We start from the raw sequence: 8653 nt of genomic DNA, 5'->3' as shown, positions 1-8653 counted from the left end.
CTCCGCTTCTCCGTCCCGCGGGCCCACCACCTACGGGAAACATCGATGGGGTCGGGTGAGCTGCCAGAAGGGTGGCAGTGAAAGCGGAGGGTCTCGACGGACCAGACCCGGGCGGCAGAAGCTGGCTTTGGGGACGTGGAACGTCACCTCTCTGGGGGGGAAGGAGCCGGAGCTTGTGCGGGAGGTGGAGCGGTACCAGTTGGATCTGGTTGGGCTCACCTCTACGCACAGCGTCGGCTCTGGAACCTTACTTCTGGATAGGGGTTGGACTCTATTCTTCTCCGGAGTTGCTCAAGGTGTGAGGCGCCGGGCGGGTGTGGGGATACTCACAAGTCCCCGGTTAGGTGCTTCGTTGTTGGAGTTTACCCCAGTGGACGAGAGGGTCGCCTCCCTACGCCTGCGGGTTATGGGGGGGAAAACTCTGACTGTTGTGTGTGCTTATGCACCCAACAGCAGTTCAGAGTATTCGGCCTTCTTGGAGACCCTGGAAAGAGTCCTGTATGGGGCTCCTGAAGGGGACTCCTTAGTCTTGCTGGGAGACTTCAACGCACATGTGGGCAATGATGGAGACACTTGGAGGGGCGTGATTGGGAGGAACGGCCCCCCTGATCTGAACCGGAGTGATGGTTTGTTACTGGACTTCTGTGCTAGTCATGGATTGGCCATAACAAACACCATGTTCGAACATAAGGATGCTCATAAGTGTACGTGGTACCAGAGCACCCTAGGCAGAAGGTCCATGATCGATTTCGTTATCGTATCATCGGACCTGAGGCCGTATGTTTTGGACACTCGGGTAAAGAGAGGGGCGGAGTTGTCAACTGATCACCATCTGGTGGTGAGTTGGGTCGAGTGGCGGGGGAAGCCTCTGGATAGACCTGGTAAGCCCAAACGTGTAGTTCGGGTGCACTGGGAACGTCTGGAGGAGGCCCAAGTTCAGGAGGCCTTCAACTCACACCTCCGGCGGAGCTTTTCAGGCATTCCTGTGGAGGTTGGGGACATTGAACCAGAGTGGTCGGTGTTCAAAGCCTCTATTGCCGAAGCCGCGGCAGGGAGCTGTGGTCTCAAGGTCCTAGGTGCCTCAAGGGGCGGTAACCCTCGAACCTCCTGGTGGACACCGGTGGTCAGGGAAGCCGTCCGACTGAAGAAGGAGGCCTTCAGGGATTTGTTATCCCGGGGGACTCCCGAGGCAGTTGCAAGGTACCGACAGGCCCGAAGGGCAGCAGCCTCATCCGTGGCCGAGGCAAAGCAGCGGGTGTGGGAGAAGTTCGGAGAAGACATGGAGAAGGACTTTCGGGCGGCACCAAAGTTGTTCTGGAAAACTGTCCGACACCTCAGGAGGGGGAAGCAGGGAACCATCCAAGCTGTGTACAGTAAGGATGGGACGTTGTTGACCTCAACTGATGGAGTGTTGGGACGTTGGAAGGAACACTTTGAGGAACTCCTGAACCCGACAACTCCGCCCTCTATGTTAGAGGCAGAGCTGGAGTATGACGGGGGATCAACGCCAATCTCCCGGGGGGAGGTCACTGAGGTCGTCAAACAACTCCACAGTGGCAAAGCCCCGGGGGTGGATGAGATCCGCCCGGAAATGCTGAAGGCTCTGGGTGTTGAGGGACTGTCATGGTTGACACGTCTCATCAACGTTGCGTGGAAGTCGGAAACAGTACCGAAGGAGTGGCAGACCGGGGTGGTGGTTCCCCTTTTCAAAAAGGGGGATCAGAGGGTGTGTGCCAATTACAGAGGCATCACACTACTCAGCCTCCCCGGGAAAGTTTACTCCAAGGTACTCGAAAGGAGGGTCAGGCCGATTGTCGAACCTCAGATTGAGGAGGAACAATGCGGATTCCGTCCTGGTCGTGGAACGACGGATCAGCTTTTTACTCTCGCAAGGATCCTGGAGGGGGCCTGGGAGTACGCTTATCCGGTCTACATGTGTTTTGTAGACTTGGAGAAGGCGTATGACCGGGTTCCCAGGGAGTTACTGTGGGAGGTGCTGCGGGAGTATGGGGTGAGGGGGTCTCTACTCAGGGCCATCCAATCTCTGTACTCCCAAAGCGAGAGCTGTGTCCGGGTCCTCGGCAGTAAGTCGGACCCATTTCCGGTGAGGGTTGGCCTCCGCCAGGGCTGCGCTTTGTCACCAATCCTGTTTGTAATATACATGGATCGGATTTCGAGGCGTAGTCGTGGGGGGGGGGGGGTCTGCAGTTCGGTGGACTAAGGATTGCACCACTGCTTTTTGCAGATGATGTGGTTCTGATGGCTTCATCGGTCTGCGACCTTCAGCACTCACTGGATCGGTTCGCAACCGAGTGTGAAGCGGCTGGGATGAGGATCAGCACCTCCAAATCTGAGGCCATGGTTCTCAGCAGGAAACCGATGGACTGTCCACTCCAAGTAGGGAATGAGTCCTTACCCCAAGTGAAGGAGTTCAAGTATCTCGGGGTCCTGTTCTCGAGTGAGGGATCAATGGAGCGTGAGATGGGCCGGAGAATCGGAGCAGCGGGAGCGGTATTGCAGTCGCTTTACCGCACCGTTGTGACGAAAAGGGAGCTGAGCCGGAAGGCAAAGCTCTCTGTCTACCGGACCATTTTCGTTCCTACCCTCACCTATGGTCATGAAGGATGGGTCATGACCGAAAGAACGAGATCGCAGATACAAGCGGCCGAGATGGGTTTCCTCCGCCGGGTGGCTGGTGTCTCCCTTAGAGATAAGGTGAGAAGTTCGGTCATCAGGGAGGGACTCGGAGTTGAGCCGCTCCTCCTTCGCGTCGAAAGAAGCCAGTTGAGGTGGTTCGGGCACCTAGTTAGGATGCCACCTGGGCGCCTCCCTAGGGAGGTGTTCCAGGCACGTCCAGCTGGGAAGAGACCAAGGGGTAGACCTAGGACCAGGTGGAGGGATTATATCTCTTCGCTGGCCTGGGAGCGCCTTGGGATCCCCCAGTCAGAGCTGGTTGATGTCGCCAGGGAAAAGAAAGTTTGGGGCTCTCTGCTGGAACTGCTACCCCCGCGACCCGACCACGGATAAGCGGGAGAAGATGGATGGATGAATATGTAACATTAGCAGTGCAGCCAGGGCAGGGCATAACTGGAAAAAAGAAAACATCCTCAATATATAACATACTGCAATGAGTTGACAGTGAGTCTTGTCATTAACCCAAACAGGACCTTTAAGAGCAGTTTTTTCTGTTGACCGTACCGGGACACCTTCCATGTATCAGCTTAGTAGGTATTTGAGCCAATCCATTTAATGCCTTATGAGTGATTCTCTATTTATTTTCTATTTAAAGAAATACTTACTTTTTCCACAGTTTTTGCACAAAGCCACACATTCTTCCTGTTCAACATGAGATTTAAATGTATTTTTCTTTTTACTCACAGTCATACTGCATCCTTTTATACATTTATGAAGTCAAGCAGCTGCTGCAGGCTCATCATCCGCAAACTAATTGCTTCTGTGGTTCTGTTTGTACAAGAAGTTGCCCCCATTAATGCAAAGAGGATTGTTAATGCATTTATGGCCTTTGACCATTTACATGGAAGCCACTTTAGCTTTTTCAGCAAATGGCAAAACAGTCTATGGATACTCCCCCTCTGTATTTTCTCAACTGCTTCAGTTTCATTTCTTACTTCTTAACAGTGGTGATCATAAAGAGATGTGGACAACATTCACACTTTGAAGAATCTGAAATTAAATCAAAGCAAGCACACACACAGTGGTAATATTATATGTATGAGTACATTGATTTGTTTACCTCCACGAAAGAATCACACATGGGTACATGTAAGAATTAGCTACTGTATCACATCAGAGCATTTGTGTAGATCTCCATGCTCACACACACACACACACACACACACACACACACACACACACACACACACACACACACACACACACACACACACACACACACACACACACACACACACACACACACACACACACACACACACACACACACAGTAGAGAGATAGATACCAATGTATTTCAGTTAGACTAATTGTGATTTTTTTTCTTTTATTTCACTGACCCCATCTAGCTCATCTCTGTTTTTAACTCCCTCTTTCTGTTCTTCTCCTCTTTTTCCTCATTTAATTATTTACTTCAATCTCTTTATATGTAATCATCTCACCCTCCCTTTTCATTATTTGGAGATCATGTTATATGGGCACTTACTATAACATCACCCCAGCCAGTTTACTATAATGAAATAAAATGTTTTATTTTAGACTGCACTGTAACTTTTATCCATGTATTTTTTCTTAATGTTTATTTGATTAGCTTTTCTTTTTTAATGCTTAATGTCTTTCATTTTTTTTGTTTTTGTTTTGTTTTGTAAAGCACTTTGAATTGCCTTGCGTTGAAAAGTGCTCTATAAATAAACTTGCATTGCCTTGCCTTGCCTATTGCAAACAAGTTGAAAAAAACAAAAAAAAACAGAGACATTACGACATTTGTGAAATAAAGTTAATTAACTGACTTTTCAGTTCGAATTGTTTTCACAATAAACGGGAAACTGCACAATTCAACACACAAGTCGGTACAGTCATGTCATGTAATGGTGAGAACCGTTCAAGAAATAAAAAGGGGAGGCCTATTTTGAAGGAGTTCAGTACAGTTTCACGTGGTGCCCCTCTAGTTGCCCTCAGGCTGTGTCCTGCTCTGACGTAGTTTGCTGCCTCTGTTCATTTTTTTCCATGACCCTTTCCTCCCTTCTCTTTTACTCCACCCCAGTAGTTTACCCCTCTGCTCTCCATCCTTTTGCACCATGTTTGCCTTTATTTCCCTTTTCTCATTCCTCTGCCATTCGCTCTGTTTCACTGTATCATCCTGTCTTATTCTGTGTCTGTGCTCTTTCCCTCCCTCCCTCCCTCCCTCTCTCCCTGCGTCCATCCTTCTCTCCTAACGGTGGATTAGGGTATCTCACAGCTTAGTCGATGCTAATCAAGTTTATCCAGACAGAGGGCGATCATTGGGCTATCAGTAATTACACACGTAGATATTAGCTTACTAAGATATGTGCTTTGGCACATTTTCAATCCACACAATCTCTTTGGATCTATCATTGGTTATCTCAACAGTGTGATGCATGACAGCTTAACACAGCCGTTTCTGCTCTTTTGTTTCACTACACAAAGATCCATCTGTTGTGAAAATAAATACACTTCTGTTTCAAACTAAGGCCTTAGAATAGAATATGAGATAATTATTGCAAACATGATTACAGAAACTGTATCTTTTCTTCCAATATGATCTGAGATAAATGATTGTTTTTGTCCTTTTGTTTCTGCAAAACAACAATTCAGACAGCTAACATAAGGATATCCTTCTATGACAATGTTTAAAGCAAAAGAGAAATAATGAGAATTGAATCCCTATTTAGTTTCTTCCTAGATTTACATGAGAAGATTGATATCACTCTCCAGGGCTGTATTACATTGTTTAGCCTTAGACCCTCCTCACAGGGGAGAGGTTAGACTTCAGTGCTTTCTGCAAGAAATGTCCTTAAGTTAGGGCAATAAAACTAATTGGTTAGGTTCGTGAAAGGGTCGTGGTTTGGGTTTGAGGGATAGTTTAAATCTTTTGAAGTGGGGTTGTATGAGGTAATAGTCCATAGTTAGTTTATTAGCTACAGTAGATGACAGTCAGTATTGAAGGTACAATGACTGACAGACAGGACAGTGTAGTCACAGTGTCATATTGGCATCTAATTCTAACAGAAAGCAGAAACACTTATTTCACAATATATATACTGTAATATTAATAATTTTAAGTTATAAATAAATGGTTTTCAGTTGTAATAAATGATATCCATGGAAATGTAAAGTTTACATTATTTCTCTGAGGAAATGCTCTTTATTTTCTTTTGCCCACCTCTTAGTCCGAATGTTCAATGGGTCATAATTGATATGTGCAACACCACAATTGAACCATGGATGGACACTCAACAACCACATAGTGGGTAAAAAAGAAAACCTCCACTGCATTGACTGTATTAAAGGCGAGTGAAGACAAATATCAGATACAGATATCAGGTTTATAATGTCCAGTCAGCAGACAGAGAACAGTGTTGGATTGCATCAGGGAAAAAAAGGTTGTATGAGCTTTTGGCCAATCATTGAAAGGAGAAACGATGAGGTATTCTTTGGGTTTAAATGTGTGAGGGCGTTTAGTGGAAAAAGCCATAGAAGGTGCACCTACGTGCCTGCCTGAGGGTGTGAAGATCCATTTGTAGATTATTGAGTTATGATGTGTGTGTATGGGGGAGGGGGGAGCCTAAAAAGGAGAAAGGAGATAGAGCGGAAGAAATGGGAAGGTGAAAAGGAACAAGAGAAAGAGAGAATGTTTTTCATTACGTAATCTAATCTAAGTGGCTATTTTTCTTGCATAAAACCTCCGTCGCCCTCCATGAGACCGCTGTCCTCATCTGTCTAAAAGCACTGAGTGAGTCACTGTGGATCCACAGACACACACACACACGCGCACGCGCACACACACACACACACACACACACACACACACACACACACACACACACACACACACACACACACCAAGTCATAGTGAGTCAGCCCATATCTGCTATAGACGCTCACCTAAATGATGAATAATGAAATAGGGAAAGGCACATAAACTGCTCAAATGACATGTGAACTCAGAGAAGACATATGGATGATCCTGAATGATAACCACACTCTCACACAAACAAACACAGTGACATCCTCATTGAGCTTATGGGCAGCTGGACTATGGGCTGAACAGGTGTTTTGGACACCTTGAGGTACAGGTTTCCTTTGTGTTCTAGCAGATTATTCAACAGAAAAAAGTCTGTTGTTGAAGTTAATCTGTCAAAAATGTATTCACATTTACAGAAGGAAATAGCTATAGCCTTTCCTAGTGGAATACATTGCATCTAAAGTTGACAAATTAAAATTGTATAATTTGTATTTTGATTCCCTCACAAGCGTAAAAGTAAAATAGCACAACTAACTGTTTCTTGGTTTGCTAATGGATGTTTCCTCCTCTTTCTTGTCTCTTTGCTAAGCTATTAATTAATAATTTGTTTGTATTCTTCATGGGTACCGACACACAAAATCAAAACACCCTTAAACTAAATATAGTTACAAATGCTCATTTCACTGAGGCAAAGACCAATATCTTAAAGCTCTCAGACCGCATGTCCTTTAAATTAGATGTGTCTCCCAATTTTGGATTAAAAAACTATTTTGTGGTGCAAATGTGTAGAATTGCTTTGAGGCCTCACTGTGTGCAAAAACTTCTTTGTCAAGCACATGGTTGGGATGCGACTGCCCTCTCTCACCCCAAGTTCATCCATCAAGACCCTCCTTGCCTCCCTCTTGTGTTGAACCCAGTTGTAAACAACCCCTAAACATCTGTTAACTCAGCAACATTTCACTGGAAACACGGTGCTATACAGTAGGAGGACGATGACCCAAGACAGGATGCAACTGGACTTCGGTTCCAGTTATCTTTATTGAAAAGCAGCTCTTTGCACATACAGCAGGAAGACAAACTTTTCAAAAGGCCAAAGGCTTGGTCTGAATGGGTGTCTGTTATGAGAGTTTGATCACCACCAATGCTTTTTTCTGATGTAATTCTAACTGAAACCATTACATGTCATATTTTCTGGAGAATTATACTGCAAAAACAAACTAATTAAGTGCAAAATTAAATTAAAATGTAGTTCTGCTTCTGTTCTCGTTTGTTTAGCCTCCTCCTGCCATCATGTGCTGAGAACGGCGTATTGATGTGGGGCGAAGCTGTGAGGTTTGAGATTAATCATGTGGATAAGAAAAAAAACACAACGGTCCAAGTGTTTTCTCTTTTCCTAGAGCAACAGGAAACACACACACACACACACACACACACACACACACACACACACACACACACACACACACACACACACACACACACACACACACACACACACACACACACACACACACACACACACACACACACACACACACACACACACACACACACACACACACACAAACACACACCCAGACACACACAGACAGACCAATAGATAAAAACACACATGATCCCCTCATAACCAAACCCATGCAACACACAAGCACACACTTGAAGGCAGCTCTGGACCTGAGGCATTAAGTGAAATAAATGGTTTCTCAGCCACCAGGAGGCTCTGATAATAAATGCAATGTGTTTCTCTGAAATTAGTTATTTTTGCTTAGAAATAGAATTAATGAATCTCATTCTCTTTAATGTTTCTTCGCCATATTTCGAATCTTTATATTCATGAATAGCCTATTAAACTGTCCAAAACATGTAGGCCTTATTATTATTGAGCTTTATGTAGCCTGGTCTGTGGGCTTGGAAATGTTTGGTTTTGCTTCCACACCACAACATCATGACTTTTAAATTAAGGCCATTGTGGGTTATGAAGTTGATTAAATCTGGGAAAATACAGTCATGCCAATTAGAGCTGGGAAACGTGAGACAGTTAAGTGCATCAGAAAATGAATGAGGATATAAAGGGGAACTCCTGCAGAGTGAGAACTGTCATATAAGGACAAGAGCCCAAGGAAAGGCTGTCACCAGAATTATAATGTCCGAGATAAACATTTACAGTCATCTTATTGAAAATAATCATTTGTGT

Source organism: Pseudochaenichthys georgianus, chromosome 1, assembly GCF_902827115.2.
Source record: "Pseudochaenichthys georgianus chromosome 1, fPseGeo1.2, whole genome shotgun sequence".
Classification (NCBI taxonomy): Eukaryota; Metazoa; Chordata; class Actinopteri; order Perciformes; family Channichthyidae; genus Pseudochaenichthys; species Pseudochaenichthys georgianus.
The sequence above is the reverse complement of the archived record's forward strand: the minus strand, read 5'-3'. Positions refer to the sequence as shown.